We start from the raw sequence: 12103 nt of genomic DNA, 5'->3' as shown, positions 1-12103 counted from the left end.
TTAAAGGGATAAAAATAAAAATACCTAACACCTATCAAAAATGAAAATAAAAAACTTGTAAGTTTGGCATGTATATTATATATTTCTTGAAAATTAAAAAACTTCATTACAACTACGGTGTTCTCTAAAAGAATTGAAAAAAACCATGTTGAAATATCATTGCAAACAGTAAAAAACTGTTGATAAAGTGATAAACCATCTTTATTCTGTTGTACTAGATTTCTGCTTTCATCGTTGTTGTCTGAAACGAATTTTAATTTTTAATTAAGCATAATTGTTTTTAGTGTTATTTTTTCTATTGCAATGAAAAATAAAATTAACATTAGATATTACGCCCTTTTTGTTGATAAAATAAATTAAGAAAAAGATTATAAAAAATATATATTCTCTTAAGATATGATCAAATTATGTAAATTTAATGTTAAATTGAATTTGACACATTAACAAGATTATCTCAATTAGATTAAATTGTTTTTTTTTTCATAAACTTTTAAAATTTAAAAGAGATACCTAGCTAATATTATACCTCGTAGGTATATGATAATTTTTTCCTAAACATAAAAAGAGTTTAAGTAATGCCATTATTAAGATTTAATATTATCATAAACTATTTTTAACTAAACAAATAAATTATACAATATTATAAATTAACCAAATTTTTTAACAGCTTAAATGTGGAAACACAAAACTAACAACCAACAACTAACTACTAATCAGCTATTAACTAATAAACTAACCAACTAATCAGTTATTAAATTTTGTTCACAGTTAATTAAACAAACATTAATTGTACTTGGCTTATATATTTTGAAACTCCAAAATTCAAATAATTATTAAAATATTCTTTTCTTTATATCTATGTTTAAAAACGGAGTATAAATAATTATGAGATAAAATGTTTTTCTGTTTTATTTATTATTGATAGATACAGATTTTTTTTTGTTTACAATAATTAAACACAGCCTTATTGTTAATCTAGAGAAGTCGTTAGAAAAATGCTCGAGTCTGAGGGATCTAAATTACTAGACAAACACATTATAAAGAACATATACATTATTATTGAAGTATTAGGAACGATAAAAGTGTGCGCTGATAATTCTAAAATGTTTTCCGGAAGGCCATTTTGAGAATCTATAGACGACGTAAATTACTTCCGAGACACGTATTTGGAAACTTTAGTATCCGATACAAGCTATTAATATGCTTTAATAGTATTAATCAATATAAATATTATATGTATCTTACTCTGGTACCACATGTATATGATGTTTGGTTTCAAATTTTATAGTCTTCCTTAGTAAATTAAGCACCTATAAAATGAGGCACTTGAACGCACCTGCAGGTAACCGTTTCAAAAATGCATGCACTTACTATGAATAATTATTGATCTAATTATTGAAACTAGTGATACCTATATGCTTATAAAAAAAATGTTTTATTTCATTAATTAACAATATGAATAAAATTGACGATATTTTCAATCTAATCTCCACGTGTGGTCCTTACAAATGGTATTCACCCCCCCCCCTGCCATAAGTCATATTATATGTAATGAGTATGAACTATACTGTATAAAGTGACAGTATATTGAATATATTATAAGCATGTCGGTCTTTGTGTCAATGTCACTATTGTACTAATAAATTGTTTATTTTTATTAGATATTAGCTACCTACACCGCACAATCGAATGATTTGTTTTCAATGAGTATGTAAAATACGAACAGAAAATGCTATTGCCTAATATTTTCTGTCCGTATACCATCCACCTCCCGCAGTTACAAAATCCTAGAACCCGGCTTCGCGAAATCAGTAATTCTGAACTGAATACATTGTGTTATAAGCTATTTTATTTTTGCTTTACACCCATAAAATATTATTCATTTAAAACTCATACTTATTACACAGCACATACAGCACATACAGCAAACGAGCATACCTGATTCTATTATATTATTATAATCGATGCTCGTTAGTCGTGATTTTGGTGTTCAAGTCTGACTAATGGTTTTCTATAGTATGCACCATGTGTAACATGTGTAAATGTGATGGTTACAAAAAAATTAATTGTCTTCGCACCTGATAGGTACTCGTACTGTTCATAATAATATTGAAGTACTGCACATGAACCCTTCAGATAATTAATTTAATCCTCCTTGCGAACAGGGTTTTAACAAATATATATATATATTAATATTACCTATACTAACAAAACCAACAGTTCTCACTAAATCGCCCAGAATCTACCTATACAAAAAATAAATTACATACTTTTTTATATAAAAAAAGGCATCGTAGAGCTCTTAGTAAAAAAAAATTCGAATTACACTTATTTGCACGTAATGAAATGAAACTAACAATAGGTATACCTACCTATATTTTTGGAACATATTATAGACTTGATGCGACGTGTTGTCAGGTTTACGTGACTACTTACAAAATTGACGAATATTTCGAGAAAATCTCAATATTTTGAATGAATAATTCAGAATTATTGAAAGTGTTGATGATCAAATTACATTACTTTTAATTAGAATACAATTTGATTTTTACATACAAAACTTAATGATTGTAACTATAACTAGTGCACAATAATCATAAAACTATAGTTTAATGACTTGCAATATTAATATAATACTGATAATATTGACCTTGTCGATCTTATATTCTGTAAAATATCTAACAGTTTATATAGCTGCAGTTGACCTATTTTCCAATGCCCCCATTCTACCAGTATAATCTATTGTATCGAGTATTTTATTAATTCGGAGGAATACTGAATTAATACACGTGTGTGTGTGTGCGCGCGGGCGCAATACTTGTACACATTAAGTACATTTATGTAACTGTGCAAATGTACAATGTCTCGTTATAGAGTCAAATGTTTAAAGTTTTCTTCTCATGGATTCCCCATCATCATCATCATCAATGTAACTCTATCGTCGTCCACCACTACAGTAAAGTTATTATCTCTCCTTACGACTTGACCGATTGGTGAAAATACCTTATATCATACAAACACAGTAACTGCATAACGTATCCGAACATTTCGGCTTGGCCATTTCGCCGTGGACATTTTGGCGTGGCCATCTCGGCGTAGGTCTATTTCGGCGTAGTCATTTTTTCATTTTTTCATTTAATCGCGTTTAGATAATAAAATGTTAGCATTGCTTATATTGTACCTATATATATATATCATTTATCAGTTTTGATCTGACTTTCGTCGGTTAGATACAGGTATGCCGTATAAACTGCATATAATAATAATAATAATAACAATAATATTCATATATTATGGGATTACACTGTCGCATCACATAATCTATACTACCGTCAAAGTTAATAAAGATATACAGTCCAATGGCCCAGCTGCCGCGGTTTTAATTTAATAAAAAAAGGTATAGTTAACCTATACGCTGTATCGATAGACGGTTATTGAGTAATATAAAATAGTCAAGTAGTCAGTAGTTACTAGTCACCATGGCACAAGCAATTGAAACTTTCCGTGGACGTGAAATATTTGTACATGATGGGTATATGTATATTTTTTATGCATTTAGTGCAAATAAATTAAACAAGTTTTGGCGATGTCGTTACAAAGATTTGTGTAAAGCGAGAATTCATATTACAACAGTTGAAACTTTGGAGGTAATTAATTTTTTTATTATCTTAACTATCAAGTAGGTATTAAATACATAAAATGGCCACGCCTAAGTGGCCACGCCGAAATGTCCTAGACCGACTGCATAAGGTGTAATAGCGATGGTTACGTTATGGTGTTACACGAAAGGAGCGGGATAGACTATTGGGGAGAGGGGTTGATAATAATGTAGTTATGCTCCATATATTGTGGTAGCAAACAGCAGATGGCACAGTAAACATAATATTATACAGCCGAGTTCGTAATAAATAATATCATATTTCTGAGACCGCGATAAGCATTCTAAAACTTTCGGACATTGGTTGCATTATTGTATCGTTTTATACGCATGGTTTTTTTATTATTATTCATGTACGACGGACCTATCGGATCGAATCGACAAAGTCAATGTGGTCGTGCGTCGCACAGAAACCATCGAAAACATTCAATGGCTCGGCTGTAAGCTGCTCTGTACATACTCGGATATATCTTAATGCAATATTAATATGTATACACACCGACATGATACCTACCTACGTATAATATTAGGTACAATGTGTAAGTAATAATATTGAGTTCGTTTTGACACGGACGAGAAAACGACGAGTGCGGCGAACAATAAATAACACGTACGTTTTCGCCGAGGCGGTCTTATCGGGCGCCGACGGAATAAGTTTAGGGGAGAGAAATTTGGGGGAGGCGGGAAAAAAAGAAACTTTCCTTCGCTTTCGGCCGAGTGGTTGCACAAGACCACGGCCAATATGTCACCGATTGCGTGCGGTGGCCGTTTGTTCAATATGTCACGTAATGCGAGTCCGTTAACCGCCGTCCCCCCGAAACGACTCGATTATATATTATTCTATATATATATATATATATGCACGAAAGCAGCGCTTTATATAATACATATATCGTGTGCATAATATATATATATATAAGTCGAGCCGGACTCTTCAATTCTCCCGGATCGCCCGTAGGCCGCCGTCGGTCACGTACGTAGCAGTTGACGTGCGTCGTTTCGGCAACAAAAAAGTCTCGGAAAACTTGCCACCGAGTGCGTGCTTATATACGTATTGTATATACTATATATTATGGCCAATGTTGTTAGCCGCCCGACCTACGCTAATGAAGAAATATCATGTATATATATATACACACACACACGGATATGCAGTATGTACATATAAACGAGCGAATATATGTCGCAGCCGCCGGTTTGACATATTATATATATATCGACCACGGGAGACCGCCGCGGCCGCCCCTAGCTGTTCCCATACATCACAGCCCCGCTCGCGTTTCTCGCGTTCTTTTGTACGTTTGGTTTTGGTTTTCATTTTCCACCGGGCCGCCGATGACGGATGCAGACGGATGGAGACGGATGCACATCGCACGTGTGTATATAATACGTGATACTCGGAAGTGCAAGCGCAAAGCAGCGGAATGCACATGAAAATGCCACCGAAGCTGCGGTCCGCGCGACACAGTAATTAGTGATATTAAAATGTAAAATTCGATTTTCTAATAATGTAAAGCGTACACCGAAAACGTGTTATATCATTAGTATTAGTATATAACAAAATAAAATACATGTTAAATATTGAACTAATATATCGAAAATTTCACATAGCTACGTAAATTAATTAATTTACATATTTACTGTATCATGTATTATATCATTTCTATGTACGACGATCGTTGTAGGTTAGGTTCAAATCGTATATTTTGCCCGTAACATGTCCATCATCTATGTGTATAATATTCGTATAATATGACATGATCGTGTGGCGACGACGTCTCAACTAGCTATGTCGCGTCTAACTCTTCTCCCTCGCCGCCAAACGTCACTACGGATTAAGCGAAATACTGTCATCCGGCCCTAATGGGAAATTGATGCGATCAAATACAACAAGATAATATTATATTATTTTGTAATGACGAAAAACTGAATTTGTTTTGAAAAAAAAAAAACCGAAACAAAGAGACGAGAAGACCCGCGGGCATTAAAACGAAAATAACACCCAACCATATATATATATGCATACGCTTTTACAAGGCACTCGTTACGAATAAATATCTGAATCGCAAACCGGCGAGCTGTGCCATGTAAATATTTACAAATTTATACGATATCGGTGGAAAACCCTAACCCCAGCCGGCGGTATTTTTCAATAAGCGGCGACCCTCCGGGCTTGGCGACTCGCCAAAAACATCGGAGATAGCGAGAAATCTCCGGAATTGCAATTTGGAACACAAACGTCGAATATATTCGGAAGGAGAAAAAAACTTGCACGCGTGTTTCACTTTACGCCTTCCCGGCAACGTGCAGCATTAATAAATCTCCGCATTGCCGATAATCTTGATATATTATTTCAACCAGAAATTTAACCATATGCAACCATAGTTTATCAATAAATTGCTTATCGATTCGTTTCGTATGCTATTATTATTATTATCATTTGCGTATGGTAATATTGTGTTCACAGTCGAAAAATTGTGTACAAACACGTTTGATATCGGCTAAACGCTCGCGCATTATGTTTGTATGATAATACATTTTTGTTATATTCTCCAAGTGGGACGGTTTTTTTGTACAAGTGCATCACGAAAATATTTTTGCAGACCGTTTCTGTCGTATAAATTGAAGAGCACAATGTATTTTAATATAAGAAGGGTAATTCACCAAGCAGGCTTACCCCCCTATTTTTGTTCAATAAGATATAGGTACAGTTACGAAAAATCAGATTATTGAAATTTAATGATATACGTAAAGACTACATTTTTAAAATTCTTGAGATTTTTTTGTTCTGCTTTGAAGGAAGCCTGTCTTGTGAAGATACAAACTTAGGTTTTTTCAAATGATACCCCCCCCCCCTCCAAACCATTTTATACTGTAAATTGTTTAGCCGATAATTTTTCAGAAAATGTTGTCGCACGTACGACTTACTGCCTACTGGTAATTTTGAATTAGATACATTGACGTTTTCAAAAATGTTCACGTTTACTATAAATATGTGTCACCGTACGACACTACTCGAGAAGCAAAAACAAATCTCAAGAATTTGAATTTATACGGTCTTTGAGAATAATATTTAAAAATTCTGGGAATCAGAATTTGAATATAAATATATCATTATTGAAGGATAGAATGGCGTGTGAGCTAGCGTGCTTGGTGAATCTCTCCGCATAATATTTTAACTTGAAATTATCACACCTTGCAATACACTCTTATAATAATATATACTTATTCGATTTTAAAGCGTATTCTTGTATACGCGTTACTTCACGGTGATGGAAACGATCCTTGTTGGTTTTTAAAAATAATAATAATAATATAAACAAATAAATGTATTTACGTTTTATGCAAAAATCTCTCGCACGATTAATAAATTGTGTGGGTAGGTATTTATATTGTGCATTTTAATTAAACGTTTTATTCGACGCAGCACAGAACACACGACAAACATCGCCGTGCACAAAAATAATAATAGGTATACGCGAATAATTTATAAATATATATATATATATACATACACATATATGCATATTTTATATAAAGGTAATAGGTACGTACGTACTTTATTGGAATAACATTGTGACCGAATGGCACTCGGCAATAATCGTTAATTAAATTAAACGGTCGCCGTAGGTCACCTGCCACCGTCATACACTGTTGAATAGGAGTACCTATCTACTTACCATATTATTATTATTATTATTATTAACATTATCATAATATACTGCTCGGTAGTATGTAGCAGTATTAAATAAACGATCTATGTAGGTACAGCAAACCGATGTCGTCGTCATCGTCGTGATTCGAGTAGGCTGCGAACGGGGCAGAAAGGGACGATTCTGGACGGATTTAACGAGTATATAACCATCATCATTACAACGCCTACGATAATATTATTATCTCATTTATATAGGTGTGTAAAGGACTTTTTAAGTTGATTGCTCATAAGCTAACGATAATTAATAATGATTAAAAGTTTTTAATATATTTTATTTAAAGTAGTGATTAATTTAAATACGAGTAACATGTTATGTTTGCTACAAAAATTAAAAGTTTAAAAATACATAAAGCTACGATAATTTTGACTTAAAAAAAATCCAAACAAAAGTCGGAATAGTTTAACTTTATACTTGTATAAAAATGTTTACTCTTAAGTCTGGCGAGGTTTTAAACAACGGATAGAATTATTTATGATGGTCAACCTAGTGATCAATTTTCATAGTACTTAACAAAAGTAAACATACATTTTAATTTATTTACAACATTTTTCATTGAGCCCAGAAATATTCAACAGTTATTTTACCTCTACTACATTTATAAACTGCAATATATATGGGATTTCATTTCTTTTTAACTGCAGTAATATAAAAAAGCAAAAGGGATATTATATAGTGTGCCATAAATGTTCCTATTTTTACCATTTCATTATTTTCCGGCATTTTTACACAGAGTCGAGGAAATTAATTATTAAGGAAATCAAACAAATGTCATCTTTATAGAACTAACTAGACTCAACTTTTAATGGATAAAAATGTCTACGTACAATTTTTGAAACATTCTTACACTAAAAATTAATCACTTTATGGATAAAAAATAAATCTACTCACTATCGTAAAACCAATACTATTGCTTCTTTCGGAATCTTACATATGAATATATTATTATAGTCCATTAATACGTATACCTCACTTACTTTCTGAGAACGTAAGTGAAGATTTTCGTGATAGTATGAGATGTATTCGAAAAGTCTGTATAAAAAACAAAATAACCAAAACAATATCGTGATAAAAAATTTGACGATCATAAAGCTCTTTTAATAAGCTTTGAAATGAGCATCAATTGTAGTCTGTATTTGTTATTTAGTGGAGAAACTTTGAAAAAAATCAAGAAAAAACTCCATCAAGGAAACACTAAATTTTATCAAGAACAACAATTACAATGGTACAAACAAACAAATCAAATAAATTTTGATCAGGTCTTATTATAATACACCCAAAAATTTAAATCAGGAGTTAGGTATAGCGTGAATTTCACATACGTGTGATACTATGTCGTATCTTAAGAGATGATAGTTTATTTTTCATGGCTAACGAAAAAAACGATAGGGGCTTTGAAGTTTGAACTACAGAAAGAAAATGTAGGTATAGGTATAGATAGATACCATATTTAGGTCATTTTAGTAGGTTTGTGTTTTGCACATAAATATAGGTATAGCATTAAGTTGCATGCTACATATATTACCAAATAAATAATTATGAATAAAAACGTAATTTATTTCTTCAATGTGTAAGTATTAACACATTTTTGATAGGAACTAATACGAATATTATTTTGTTTCAGTTTTCTTTGTGGGTCACAATATTTATGAATCATTTATCATTATTAATATATACTATATGCGCGTGTGTACCGTATATGCATATTAATATTACTTCGTGTAATTCTAATCGTCAAACTAGAAAAAAACAAACATAACTCTGGGGTCGAATATATTTGCAAGCGGTATTCTATATTTAAAACAAAATGATAATTTATGCATTTCTAAAATGTCCAATTAATTAAAAGGTTTGAAAGTTATTCGTGAATGCGATTTGATGTTTTCAAAACTTTTTTAACGAGTTCTTTTAGGAATTTAATAATTCCATTAAATATTTAAATAAGTCGAACAAGTTTTTAGTTGAGATTTCACACAAACACACACACACACACACCACACACGCGCGCGCGCGCGTGGTGTAGCTACAAAAAATTACAGTGATATAAATAATATTCTGCTTTGACTTCTAAATAATATTAGCTGCGTCAGATTAACGAAGCCATTAAGACATATTTTAATACCACTCAATTTGGTGTGCGAAAAAAACTGAGTTTCCAGCTCTGACGGAATAATTTAAGAAATAAAAAGACTAATAGATCCGGGATCTTAACGAACAAAATGTTTTCGTCCGCCATATTTTATGCTCGAGTCTGTGTATACTATACGAGTACCTGCTACGTTGTCGTCGGGCACACGCATTGATCAATGTTTAATGCATTGGAAATTTACAATCGCGTGGCTGTATTATGATTGTCGGTGCATATGAGAGTAAATTAAAATAACGATACATGTTGGCAAATCAACGGCGATACGGAGAAGTATATAATAATAATAATAATATGTAGGTACCTACTTAAATATTATTATAATATTATTGTTTTGCGATCGGTCCGGTCGCTCGCCGCGTCGTGCCATTTTCCTCTATTTCGTTTCGTATATACGCTTATATTTGTGTGTATTTTATTGGAGGTACCTACTGCATAATAATTACATGCACGTCCTACATAATACCACTGACCCTGCATGCGTACTTGTAGGTATATTATACAGTGCAATTGAATCCGATGATTTATTTCGATCGTTCGGTACATATATACATAACATTATACCGGACTCATATGAGCCGCGATCCAATTATTGGGGAGTTTCTTTAATTCGTACACAGTTTACCATATTATAATATGGGTGTATAGGTGTGTATGCGTGCAGTCGTTATTGAAGTGACATTTTGACTTGAATTTAAATTATTGCCGAACAATTACGTCGGATCGCGATACTGCGCGCATATACGTATTACAGGTAGGTATGATAATAATAACAACATAATAGTTGTAATATATTACAATGCCTAGCCTGCAATACTTCATGCGAAATTCATACGAAGTCGTCTAATAAATCATAAATACGAAGCGGTAATTGAAAACATATTGTATACGATATATGCGGCGCGCGATATCAAAACAATTTTTGCCCGAGATCGTAAAGCTTTTTTTTTTTTAATTGCCATGTCGAATTTCATAAAAATCCATCAGGTTTTATATCTGATCTTATATAAACTCGTATACCTATATATCTATGCGTGACTTTCCACTAGGTGAGCGTAAAAATAACAATAATAATCCGACCTGTACAGGCTACAACACTCGTCATACCACATATATCCTCCTCTCGCTCCGCCTATTGCACATTATAATGTAGCATAGGGTGGTAATATTATTTATGCTCGTTATGCGGCCTGCGAAACATTCGAATAAAACATATTACATATACCCTTCTCGTACATTTGGTCGTGTCTTATTTTGTTGTTTGAAATATTATATACACTCTCCAGTCTGTGTGATAAAGGTGCAATGTGTTCGTGTGTATTATTATTAGAAATGTATAAAAATAAGTCTTAATACTTAAATACTTAAGACGGATTAAAGAAATTCGACACATAATATATATTATACTCTTCTCGTACATCTTATCATTTATTTTGTTATTTGAAATATCATACACTCTTCAGCCTCTATAATACAAACGCAATGTGCTTGTATGTATTATTAGAAATGAATAAAAATAACATTTTCTAAATACTTAAACATTTACACATATTAAAGAAATTCGACTTAGAGTTTTATTGTTAATACTTAATTGCCTACTGTCAAGGTCTTTATAATAAATTATATCTACATTATACCTGTATCACCTATTTAATTCACATAATGTAAAAATAATATACGCGTAAGCCACCGCCCGTCTCAACCGTATTTTTTTCTGTTTGGACATATTACCTTTTGCATTTGCATTAACATTTTTTTTTTGCAATCGGTCGATTTAAATAAAACAAATTTTCATAAAGCTCTGTTATATAAACGTATATTTATTAGGTACACTTTATATTACACTGTCGTTTGAACAAGTACTTAGCGTGTTTCACCTGATAATTACCGCTACTGGGTTGCAATATATTATGATATATACTATATTATGTATACCACTGTATTATATCTAAGTAAATGTTGTACTTAAATGTGTGTGACAACGATCAGAACACGTACGATATTATCAAGTAGTACGTCATGTTCTTAAATTTTGTATATAATATAATATATACGTGCACGAGCTAACAGCAATTATTATTATAGCGTCGCAGTATGATTCGTCTGGTCTGCACTGTAAGTTAACCACGATGGTATCTCGGTTTTAATATCCGTAACCAACCGTCTGCAGCTATAATACCTACCTATTACCTACATCTAAGAGCGGTCCTATATCAACCCTGTGTTCAGTTAAAGTCACGATTCAACTGACTCGTTTTGAAGAGACGCAAAACTCCTACAATACAATACGAATTATCAAGTACTAACTACAAAATAATCAACATAACAAATATATACGCCAATACATACAGTAATCTCATTATTTTTCGGGCTCCAGACCGATAAACTGTATTACCTATTATTGGATTGGACATTTTATTTTTTTCTCCTCGTCCAATAATAAACATTTTCGTCTTGACGACAATAGTAACGAATTTTGACATTCATAATACCGTTATGGACGGTGTTTTCATCGATGTTTCCACGACGAGTCATTGCTATTGTAGTGTCGTTTTATTTATTGACGGGACCCGAGGGCTTGTCATC

Source organism: Myzus persicae, unplaced genomic scaffold, assembly GCF_001856785.1.
Source record: "Myzus persicae strain clone G006 unplaced genomic scaffold, MPER_G0061.0, whole genome shotgun sequence".
In the NCBI taxonomy this organism is placed as follows: domain Eukaryota; kingdom Metazoa; phylum Arthropoda; class Insecta; order Hemiptera; family Aphididae; genus Myzus; species Myzus persicae.
Note: the sequence above shows the minus strand (reverse complement) of the source record.